Below are 12,592 nucleotides of genomic sequence, written 5' to 3' on the forward strand. Positions count from 1 at the left end.
GGAGTAGCTGCTGATTATTATTTAGGAAAAAAACTCTACTTCCAGAGTCTTTATTTAGAACCAAAAAATTCACATTGAGGGATGGGCGGGTAGCAAACATATTTACGGAGTGTTACACAAATAATGTATTATGGACCTATGCTCAGATAGGATGATTCTAGCAACACAACAAATCAAAGACAGCTGGACATAGCTGACATAACCATGTGGTGCCTATTGATTTACATCTGAGCGATGGGTGTGGGTGGAAGCTACCGCCTCGCCATGTGGCGCCGCTGCGGCATCCTCGGCTGCTTGGCTACCGACCGACCTCACATGGCCAGGCCCGGGCAAGGGGTGATTTTGCTTATGTTGGGCACCTACGTCATTGTGTCAAGCGGGAGTAGGAGGTGGGAGATTGTAAGGGAGAGATTAGGGTTCCCACTGAGGAGAATAACATAGAGTCAGTTAATTGGCCTTTTTGGCCTGGATTATTTCAACCAGTAAGTTGGCGGGATCAACTGTGGTCATGCTGTCGGTCTCGGTGAACAACAGCTGCAATGAAACTATTGTCGGTTTTAATTGCCAACCGACCGACATAATTCTTTGACGCGGTTTCTACCATCATGTCTGGTTTATTAGTGATTTATTAGTGTCAGCCCAAAATTATTTGGATGAAACTTTATTCCACCACGTACTTCATAGCTAGGATATCTACCATCATGTCTGGTTTATGTACGACAGGGGTGATGAGTGATCTTCAAACAGTTTTAAAATATACTTCCTCCGTCCCAAAATGTAAGACTAGCTTGCAGAAAACGTCTTACATTGTGGTACGAGGGAGTACAAGCTAGTGAAACAAGCAATGTGAGGCTAGCTGTGTCTCCTATCTATCCTCTCCTGCACTATAATTCATACAACCGTTACATTATAGGATGGAGGGAGTACAAGTGAGTGAAACAAGCAATGCGAGGATAGCTGTGTCTCCTCTCTATCCTCTCCTGCAGCATTTGTAATTTTCGCCATTCGGACCACTTTATCACGTACGTAGTACTCACATAGTCACATCGCATCCTGCACGTCTTCTCTCCACGCGCCTGCTGCAGCAAGTTTGAACATGGGCGAGATCAAGCAGTCAAAAAGCCGCCCACTCACATGATTTCTTCTGCCACTCACGTCGCTTTGAGGTGTGCAATGCGATCCGCGTTGTCACTGCCACCACACCATATATTCTTAGCGTCCTTGTTCAAGAGATGGATCGATGTACACTGTACTTAACTGCCATGGCTGCCTTCCACCTCTTCTTCCTTGTGCTTGCGTTCGCCGTCAGCAACAGCATCAGCACAGTGGCCGCTACGGACGACGACGCGCAGCTGCGGAAGGAGGCCAATGGTACAGCCCCTCGGGGCGGTCGCCCGTTTCGACCTGGCCAGCACCAACTCCGAGGCGGTGAAGCAAGTGAAGCAGGCGCTCGCGGTGCTGAACCATGACTCCATGAGGTGGAGGCCAACCCCCACCGGTGGAAACCCATCTTTACGGCCGTCAAGAAGGCGATGGACGGCGGCGCCGACGACCGCAGCAGGGAGGAGGCGTCCTCCGAGCTCAAGGTGCTGCTCCACCGCGAGCTTGGCCCGTGTCCCAACTGCCTCAAAAGGGACCTCGGAATGGGTGATCTCTAAATCGCCTTTTTGCCACCTCTGCCTTTCTCTTTCCCCCTAAACGTGGCATGTCTATGCTGTTGTTAGTTGTCGGAGCTCCCGTCCGTGCACGGCGGCTATCGCCGTTGTCGGCATGGGTGGAGCTCCACCATTACTTTCCTTCCTTTTTCATTAGTCAGCATGGTGGCTTCTTTTGTTACACTGCTAGCTCTCCCGTGTTCCTCCATGAATATCTATGACAAGTTGTACCTGCATAGATGGTTGTGTCTTGTGTGCTCCATCTCCTCTAGTAGGACGGCTCATAAGATAGTCTTATCCTAAGCCTGAAACGCTATCTAGTAGTGAGAATAAAGTATCATGCAAAATAAGCTATCTGCTAGTCTTGTCATTAATAACTAGACATGCCTAAATATGTGGTGAGAGATATTGTTACTAAGAGATCATCTTTTAATTAAGAAAACTAGTCATCAGCCCATGCTAGAGCCCGGTCTAGCATCTAAAATAATTAGATGACTTTGTCTTGTAAAAACACTACTTGTAGAAAGCAGGTTGTTAGGAATACCAAAACTCAAGGCCCTGTAGGGAGTAAGGGACTTTTGAATGAGAAATGGGGGATTGCAATCGGAAATTGTATTTCACGAACATCATAGGATATAATTTTTCTCCTCCATGTTTTGGAGGAATCGAATGTCGTGCAATGTTTTCTCTAAGAGTGTGAATATAACTTCTATCTTTTTTCTCTTTTCTCTTTCAGCAGGTAGCACATATTGAAGGAAATATGCCCTAGAGGCAATAATAAAGTTGTTATTTTATATTTCCTTATATCATGATAAGTGTTTATTATTCATGCTAGAATTTTATTAACCGGAAACTTGATACATGTGTGGATACATAGACAAAACACAGTGTCCCTAGTAAGCCTCTACTAGACTAGCTCGTTAATCAAAAATGGTTACGTTTCCTAACCATAGACATGTGTTGTCATTTGATGAACGGGATCACATCATTAGGAGAATGATGTGATGGACAAGACCCATCCGTTAGCTTAGCATAATGATCGTTAAGTTTTATTGCTATTGCTTTTTTCGTGACTTGTACATGTTCCTTTGACTATGAGATTATGCAACTCCCAAATACCGGAGGGATACCTTGTGTGCTATCAAATGTCACAACGTAGATGGGTGATTATAAAGATGCTCTACAGGTATCTCCGAAGGTGTTTTGTTGGGTTGGCATAGATCAAAATTAGGATTTGTCACTCCGAGTATCGGAGAGGTATCTCTAGGCCCTCTCGGTAATGCACATCATAATAAGCCTTGGAAGCAATGTGACTAATGATTTAGTTACGGGATGATGCATTACGGAACGAGTAAAGAGACTTGCCGGTAACGAGATTGAACTAGGTATGAGGATACCGATGATCGAATCTCGGGCAAGTAACATACCAATGACAAAGGGAATAACGTATGTTGTCATAACGGTTCGACCGATAAAGATCTTCGTAGAATATGAGGGAACCAATATGAGACCGGAGAGGTGTCTCGGTCATGTCTACATATTTCTCAAACCCATAGGGTTTGCACGCTTAACGTTCAATGACCATTTGTATTATGAGTTACGTGTTTTGGTGACCGAAGATTGTTCGGAGTCCCGGATGAGATCACGGACATGACGAGGAGTCTCGAAATGGTAGAGAGGTAAAGATTGATATATTGGACGATAGTATTCTCGGACATCGGAATGGTTTCTGAGCGTTTCGGATATTTATCAGAGTACCGGGAGGTTATCGGAACCCCGAGAGGGGAAGTAATGGGCCACATGGGCCATAGGGGAGAGGCAAGGCAGCCCGCAAGGGGGTTCGCATGCCACCCCCCCCCCCCATGGGGAGTCCGAATTGGACAAGGGGAGGGGGCGCCCCCCCCCTTTCCTTCTCCCTCTCCCTCTCCTTCCCTCTTTCCCCCTCCGATAAAAGGGAAGGGGGGCCGAATCGGACTAGGAGTCCTATTAGGACTCCCCCCCACTTGGGGCGCGCCCTAGGCCGGCCTCCTCCCCTCTCCTCCTTTATATACGGGGGCGGGGGGGGCACCCCAAAGGACATATATTGTTCTTAGCCGTGTGCGGTGCCCCCTCCACCGTTTACTCCTCCGGTCATATTGTCGTACTGCTTAGGCGAAGCCCTGCGCAGATTACTTCACCATCGCCGTCACCACGCCGTCGTGCTGACGAAACTCTCCCTCGACACTTTGCTGGATCAAGAGTTCGAGGGATGTCATCGAGCTGAACGTGTGCAGAACTCGGAGGTGCCGTATGTTCGGTGCTTGATCGGTTGGATCGAGAAGACGTTCGACTACATCAAGCGTGTTAAGCTAATGCTTCCGCTTTCGGTCTACGAGGGTAAATGGACACACTCTCCCCCTCTCGTTGCTATGCATCTCCTAGATAGATCTTGCATGAGCGTAGGAAATTTTTTAAATTGCATGCTACGTTCCCCAACAGTTGTATCAGAGCCAGGTCTATGCATTGATGATATGCATGAGTAGAACACAAAGAGTTGTGGGCGATGATAGTCATACTTCTTACCACCAACGTCTTATTTTGATTCGGCTGTATTGTTGGATGAAGCGGCCCGGACCATCCTTACATGACCGCGTTCATGAGACCGGTTCTACCGACAGACATATAACTTGTTTTGCATAAAGGTGGCTGGCGGGTGTCTGCTTCTCCAACTTTAGTTGAATCGAATTTGACTACGGCCGGTCCTTGTTGAAGGTTAAAACAGCAAAATTGACGAAATACCGTTGTGGTTTTGATGCGTAGGTAAGAACGGTTCTTGCTAGAAGCCCGTAGCAGCCACGTAAAACTTGCAACAACAAAGTAGAGGACGTCTAACTTGTTTTTGCAGAGCATGTTGTGATGTGATATGGTCAAGACATGATGTGATATACATTGTTGTATGAGATGATCATGTTTTGTAAAAGTTAACGGCAACTGGCAGGAGCCTTATGGTTGTCGCTTTATTGTATGAGATGCACATGTCATGTAATTGCTTTGCTTTATCACTATGCGTTAGCGATAGTTGTAGAAGCAATAGTTGGCGAGACGACCACGACGCTACGATGGAGATCAAGGTGTCAAGCCGGTGACGATGGAGATCATGACGGTGCTTTGGAGATGGAGATCAAAGGCACAAGATGATAATGGCCATATCATGTCACATATTTTGATTGCATGTGATGTTTATCTTTTATGCATCTTATTTTGCTTAGTACGGCGGTAGCATTATAAGATGATCCCTTAATAAAATTTCAAGGTATAAGTGTTCTCCCTGAGTATGCACCGTTGCGGAAGTTCTTCGTGCTGAGACACCACGTGATGATCGGGTGTGATAGGCTCTACGTTCACATACAATGGGTGCAAGACAGTTTTGCACATGCGGAATACTCGGGTTAAACTTGACGAGCCTAGCATATACAGACATGGTTTCGGAACATTGGAGACGGAAAGGTCGAACGTGAATCATATAGTAGATATGATCAACATAGAGATGTTCACCATTGAAGACTACTCCATCTCACGTGATGACCGGACATGGTTTAGTTGATTTGGATCACGTGATCATTTAGATGACTCGAGGGATGTCCATCTAAGTGGGAGTTCTTAAGTAATTTGATGAATTGAACTTTAATTTATCATGAACTTAGTCCTGATAGTATTTGCAAATTATGTTGTAGATCAATAGCTCGTGTTGTAGCTCCCCTATGTTTTTTGTTATGTTCCTAGAGAAAACTAAGTTGAAAGATGATAGTAGCAATGACACAGACTGGGTCCATGATCTGAGGATTATCCTCTTCGCTACATAGAAGAATTATGTCCTTAATGCACCTCTAGGTGACATACCTATTGAAGGAGCAGATACAGACGTTATGAACGTTTGGAAAGCTCGATATGATGACTACTTGATAGTTTAGTGCACCATGCTTTATGGCTTAGAACCGGCACTTCAAAAACGTTTTGAACGCCACGGAGCATATGAGATGTTCCAAGGGCTGAAATTCGTATTTCAGACTAATGCCCGAGTCAAGAGGTATGAGACCTCTGACAAGTGCTTTGCCTACAAAATGGAGGAGAATAGCTCAACCAGTGAGCATGTGCTCAGAATGTCTGAGTACTACAATCGCTTGAATCAAGTGGGAGTAAACCTTCCAGATAAGACAGTGATTGACAAAGTTATCTAGTCACTATCACCAAGTTACTGGAACTTCGTGATGAACTATAATATGCAAGGGATGACAAAAACGATTCCCGAGCTCTACGTGATGCTAAAATCGACGAAGGTAGAAATTAAGAAAGAACATCAATTGTTGATGGTTAACAAGACCACTAGTTTCAAGAAGAGGGCAAAGGGAAAGAAATGGAACTTCAAGAAGAATGACAAGCAAGTTGCCACTCCCATGAAGAATCCCAAAGCTAGACCTAAGCCTGAAACTGAGTGCTTCTACTGCAAAGAAATGGTCACCGAAAGCGGAACTACTCCAAATACTTGGCAGATACGAAGGATGGCAAAGAGAACAAAGGTATATTTGATATACAGATTATTATTGTGTACTTTACTAGTGTTCGTAGGAACCCCAGGGTATTTGATACTGGTTCAGTTGCTAAGATTAGTTACTCGAAACAGGAGTTGCAGAATGAACAGAGACTAGTTAAGGATGAAGTGGCGATGTGTGTTGGAAGTGGTTCCAAGATTGATATGGTCATCATCGCACACTCCATTTACTTTCGGGATTAGTGCTGAACCTAAATAAATGTTATTTGGTGTTTGCGTTGAGTATGAATATGATTTGATCATGTTTATTGCAATACGGTTATTCATTTAAGTCAGAGAATAATTGTAGTTCTGTTTACATGAATAAAACCTTCTATGGTCATACATCCAATGTAAATGGTTTATTGAATCTCGATTGTAGTAATACACATATTCATAATATTTATGCCAAAACATGCAAAGTTGATAATGATAGTGCAACATACTTGTGGCACTACCGTTTAAGTCATATTGGTGTAAAGCGCATGAAGAAACTCAATGCAGATGGGCTTTTGGAATCACTAGATTATGAATCATTTGATACTTGCGAACCATGCCTCATGCGCAAGATGACTAAAACTCCGTTCTCCGGAACAATGGAGCGAGCTAATGACTTATTGGAAATAATACATACCGATGTATGCCGTCCGATGAGTATTGAGGCAATTGGCGAGTATCGTTATTTTCTGACCTTCACAGATGACTTGAGCAGATATGGGTATATCTACATAACGAAACACAAGTCTGAAACGTTTTAAAAGTTCAAGTAATTTCAGAGTGAAGTGAAGAATCATCGTAACAAGAAGATAAAAGTTTCTACGATTTGATCGCGGAGGTGAATATTTGAGTTACGAGTTTGGCCTTCATTTAAAACAATGTGGAATAGTTTCACTACTCACGCCACCTGGAACACCAAAGCGTAATGGTGTGTCCGAACGTCGTAACCGTACTTTATTAGATATGGTGCGATCTATGATGTCTCTTATCGATTTACCACTATCGTTTTGGGGTTATGGATTAGAGACAGCTGCATTCACTTTAAATAGGGCACCGTCTAAATCCTTTGAGACGACACTGTATGAACTGTGGTTTGCCAAGAAACCTAAGCTGTCATTTCTTAAAGTTTGGGGTTGCGATGCTTATGTGAAAAAGCTTCAACCTGATAAGCTCGAACCCAAATCAGAGAAGTGCGTCTTCATAGGATAATCAAAAGAAACGGTTGGGTACACCTTCTATCACAGATCCGAATGTAAGATATTTGTTGCTAAGAATGGATCCTTTCTAGAGAAGGAGTTTCTCTCAAAAGAAGTGAGTGGGAGGAAAGTAGAACTTGATGAGGTAATTGTACCTTCTCTTGAATTGGAAAGTAGTTCATTACAGAAATCAGTTCCAGTGATGCCTACACCAATTAGTGAGGAAGCTAATGATAATGATCATCAAACTTTAGATCGAGTTACTAACGAACCTCGTAGGTCAACCAGAGCACATTCCGCACCACAGTGGTACGGTAATCCTGTTCTTGAAGTCATGTTACTAGACCATGACAAACCTACGAACTATGAGGAAGCGATGATGAGCCCAGATTCCGCAAAATGGCGTGAGACCATGAAATCTGAGATGGGATCCATGTATGAGAACAAAGTATGGACTTTGGTGGACTTGCCCGATGATCGACAAGCCATAGGGAATAAATGGATCTTTAAGAAGAAGACTGGCATTGATGGTAATGTTACTGTCTACAAATCTCGACTTGTCGCGAAAGGTTTTTGACAAGTTCAAGGAGTTGACTACGATGAGACCTTCTCACCCGTAGTGATGCTTAAGTCTGTCCAAATCATGTTAACAATTGCTGCATTTTATGATTATGAAATCTGGCAAATGGACGTCAAAACTGCATTCCTTAATGGATTTCTTAAAGAACAGTTGTATATGATGCAACCAGAAGGTTTTATCGATCCTAAAAGTGCTAACAAAGTGTGCAAGCTCCAGCGATCCATTTATGGAGTGGTGCAAGCATGTCGGAGTTGGAATATATGCTTTGATGAGGTGATCAAAGCATATGGTTTTATACAGACTTTCGGAGAAGCCTGTATTTACAAGAAAGTGAGTGGAAGCTCTATAGTATTTCTAATATTATATGTGGATGACATATTGTTGATTAGAAATAATATAGAATTTCTGGATAGCATAAAAGGATACTTGAATACAAGTTTTTCAATGAAAGACCTCGGTGAAGCAGTTTACATATTGGGTATCAAGATCTATAGAGATAGATCAAGACGCTTGATAAGATTTTTCAATGAGTACATACCTTGACAAGACTTTGAAGGAGTTCAAAATGGATCAGTCAAAGAAGGAGTTCTAGCCTGTATTGTAAGGTGTGAAGTTGAGTAAGACTCTAAGCCCGACGAGGGCAAAAGATAGAGAGAGAAAGAAAGTCATTCCCTATGCCTCAGCTATAGGTTCTATAAAGTATGCCATGCTGTGTAACAAACCTGTTGTGAACCTTGACATAACTTTGGAAAGGGGGTACAATAGTGATCCAGGAGTAGATCACTAGATAGCGGTCAAAATTATCCAGGACTAAGGAAATATTTTTCGGTTATGGAGGTGATAAAGAGTTCGTCTTAAAGAGTTACGTCGATGCAAGCTTTCACACCGATCAAGATGACTTTGAGTCTCATTCTGGATACATATTGAAAGTGGGAGCAATTAGCTAGAGTAGCTCCATGCAGAGCATTGTAGACATAGAAATTTGCAGAATACATACGGATCTAAATGTGTGAGACCCGTTGACTAAACCTCTCTCACAAGCAAAACATGATCACACCTTGGTACTCTTTGGGTGTTGATCACATAATGATGTGAACTAGATTATTGACTCTAGTAAACCCTTTGTGTGTTGCTCACATGGCGATGTGAACTATTGGTGTTAATCACATAAAGATGTGAACTATTGGTGTTAAATCACATGACGATGTGAACTAGATTATTGACTCTAGTGCAAGTGGGAGACTGAAGGAAATATGCGCTAGAGGCAATAATAAAGTTGTTATTTTATATTTCATTATATCATGATAAATGTTTATTATTCATGCTAGAACTGTATTAACCAGAAACTTGATACATGTGTGGATACATAGACAAAACACAGTGTCCCTAGTAAGCCTCTACTAGACTAGCTCGTTAATCAAAGATGGTTAAGTTTCCTAACCATAGACATGTCTTGTCATTTGATGAACGGGATCACATCATTAGGAGAATGATGTGATGGACAAGACCCATCCGTTAGCTTAGCATAATGTTCGTTAAGTTTTATTGCTATTGCTTTCTTCATGACTTATACATGTTCCTTTGACTATTAGATTATGCAACTCCCAAATACCGAAGGAATACCTTGTGTGCTATCAAACGTCACAACGTAAATGGGTGATTATAAAGATGCTCTACAGGTATCTCCTAAGGTGTTTTGTTGGGTTGGCATAGATCGAGATTAGGATTTGTCACTCCGAGTATCGGAAAGGTACCTCTGGGCCCTCTCGGAAATGCACATCATAATAAGCCTTGCAAGCAATGTGACTTATGAGTTAGTTACGGGATGATGCATTAAGGAATGAGAAAAGAGACTTGTCAGTAACGAGATTGAACTAGGTATGAGGATACTGACGATTGAATCTCGGGCAATTAACATACCGATGACAAAGGGAATGATGTATGTTGTCATAACGGTTCGACCGATTAAGAGCATCCAGGTTCCGCTATTGGTTATTGACCGGAGAGGTGTCTCGGTCATGTCTACATAGTTCTCGAACCCGTAGGGTCCGCACGCTTAACGTTCGATGACGATTTGTATTACGAGTTATGTGTTTTGGTGACCGAAGGTTGTTCGGAGTCCCGGATGAGATCACGGACATGACGAGGAGTCTCGAAATGGTCGAGAGGTAAATATTGATATATTGTATGATAGTATTCGGACATCGGAATGGTTCCGGAGCGTTTCGGATATTTTTCGGAGTACCGGGAGGTTACTGGAACCCCCGGGGGAAGTAATGGGCCACATGGGGCATAGGGGAGAGGCAAGGCAGCCCGCAAGGGGTGGCGCGCTCCCCCCCCATATGGGGATTCCGAATTGGACAAGGGGCGGGGGCGCGGCCCCCTTTCCTTCTCCCTCACCCTCTCCTTCCCCCTTTCCCCTCCGATAAAAGGAAAGGGGGGCGAATAGGACTAGGAGTCCTAGTAGGACTCCCCCCACTTGGGGCGCGCCCTAGGCCGGCCTCCTCCCCTCTCCTCCTTTATATACGGGGGCGGGGGCACCCCACAGGACATCGATTGTTCTTAGCCGTGTGCGGTGCCCCCCTCCATCGTTTACTCCTCCGGTCATATTGTCGTAGTGCTTAGGCGAATCCCTGCGCGGATTACTTCACCATCACCGTCACCACGCCATCGTGCTGACGAAACTCTCCCTCGACACTTTGTTGGATCAAGAGTTCGAGGGACGTCATCGAGCTGAACGTGTGTAGAACTCGGAGGTGTCGTACGTTCGGTGCTTGATCGGTTGGATCGAGAAGACGTTCGACTACATCAACCGCGTTATGCTAACGCTTCCGCTTTCTGTCTATGAGGGTACATGGACACACTCTCCCCCTCTCATTGCTATGCATCTCCTAGATAGATCTTGCATGAGCGTAGGAAAATTTGAAATTGCATGCTAAGTTCCCCAACACATATTTTCGAGGTTCATGTCTTTTTTCCTATGCAGAATTTAAAAACTGATTTCAAAGCGATGAATGTGTTTCATATTCTTGTATTGTTCGACTAGCCATGTAATTGGAATTCAGTATACCAATTTAAACACTTCAATTAGTTTCTGATTAGAATTTTCAAGTAGTTATTGTTATTAGACTGATCTACGATATTTATGGTGACAAACGCATCTGACAACTTCTTTTGTAAAATTGATATGAGAATCTAACACCACCCCCCCCCCCCCCCGGCCCCATCCCACACATATTTCTAGGTAAAATTATATGAGCTCTTTTAGGGTGATTGGCGAGTTACAACTCGTAATTTCATGTAACTCCACCTCCAATTTTTTCTGACCGTCAGATCTGGGAAATTAGTTAAAGAATTATTTTTTGGTCAAAAGGGTAGAATAGTAAAGTTCCTCCGATCTGTTCTACAGGAGAATTAGCTCCCCCGTCCCCCACGCACATCATTGTGTTTCTCGTCGCATAGCCGCCGTCGCCGCCCTTTTTGCCGCTCCGATCAAGAGATCCCAAGGCGGCCCCGATTGAGGGCGAGCACCAACGGCCCGCCTCCCTAGTTTTGACCTGCTCCTGCCACCAGGGTTCTGGGGATCCGCTACGGCGCGCCGGCCAGCCGAAGTCCCCCCCCCCCCCCGGGGGGGGCACTACAGCGCCTCCCTCCGTCAAGCTGCCGGTGACGCCCATCAACGCTGGCGAGCAATCCGCAGACATGTACCTTTCCCTCCCCTACCCCCCCCCCCCCCCCGCGCCCGCGTGGAAAGTATGAAAGTCTCCGGCTGTATGAGGAATATTTGAGCAGCCGGCCGCCTTACGTAGTGCAGATTCTGAAATTTGAACTTGAGTCCAAAGTTGCAGCATGATTTAGTTTGCATGGTTGCACCTGCAGATTCTAGGTGATTTTTGAACTGTTTGTGTGATTCATTTTCACATTTAGTATCCTGTCCACAAAATTATTTGCAACAATGGGGCCACTAAATTAAGTACAATGCTCTGAAATGTCTAGACTATGTTCAGTTATATTCAGGTTTTGTTAAGCTATGTTCACTAAATTTATTCAATTCAAACTATGGTATACACTTTCTTTGTTCAGACCTTGTCGGGCTGTCCAGTTTTGGGACAAAATATATTATCAATGAAATGCTGAACATATGTTGGAGTTGCCCGGGTGAAGAAAGAAACTCAGGCACACACACATGGTCAACCTCTATGCAGAGCACTCCTACCATAGCCACTTCCAATGCGTACCATTACTGTCAACACATAGTCAGATTGCTCAATTGCTGGACATTCAATTGCCATGCAATGTGGCAGCAAACTGAATTTTCCATGACAGATTAGCATAGTCATATTACATACCACTTCAAGTTCTCACTGACTTGTCTACAAATTAGTACTCAATTGCCCACATATGCGTCATGAAAGCATACACAACTTTTGTGATGAAACACATCAATACAACAAACTGCATAACATTCCTCTTCTTCTGCACTTGTAAGTCAACAATCTTCTCCAGCAGCATCTCATCCTTCTGCACAACAATTCGTACTGCGGCGGCTTGAACTTGCCGAGGATGCCATCTGCTTGAACTGGCTCCACAAGTCGCC

The sequence above is a fragment of the Aegilops tauschii genome, chromosome 3 (assembly GCF_002575655.3).
Source record: "Aegilops tauschii subsp. strangulata cultivar AL8/78 chromosome 3, Aet v6.0, whole genome shotgun sequence".
In the NCBI taxonomy this organism is placed as follows: domain Eukaryota; kingdom Viridiplantae; phylum Streptophyta; class Magnoliopsida; order Poales; family Poaceae; genus Aegilops; species Aegilops tauschii.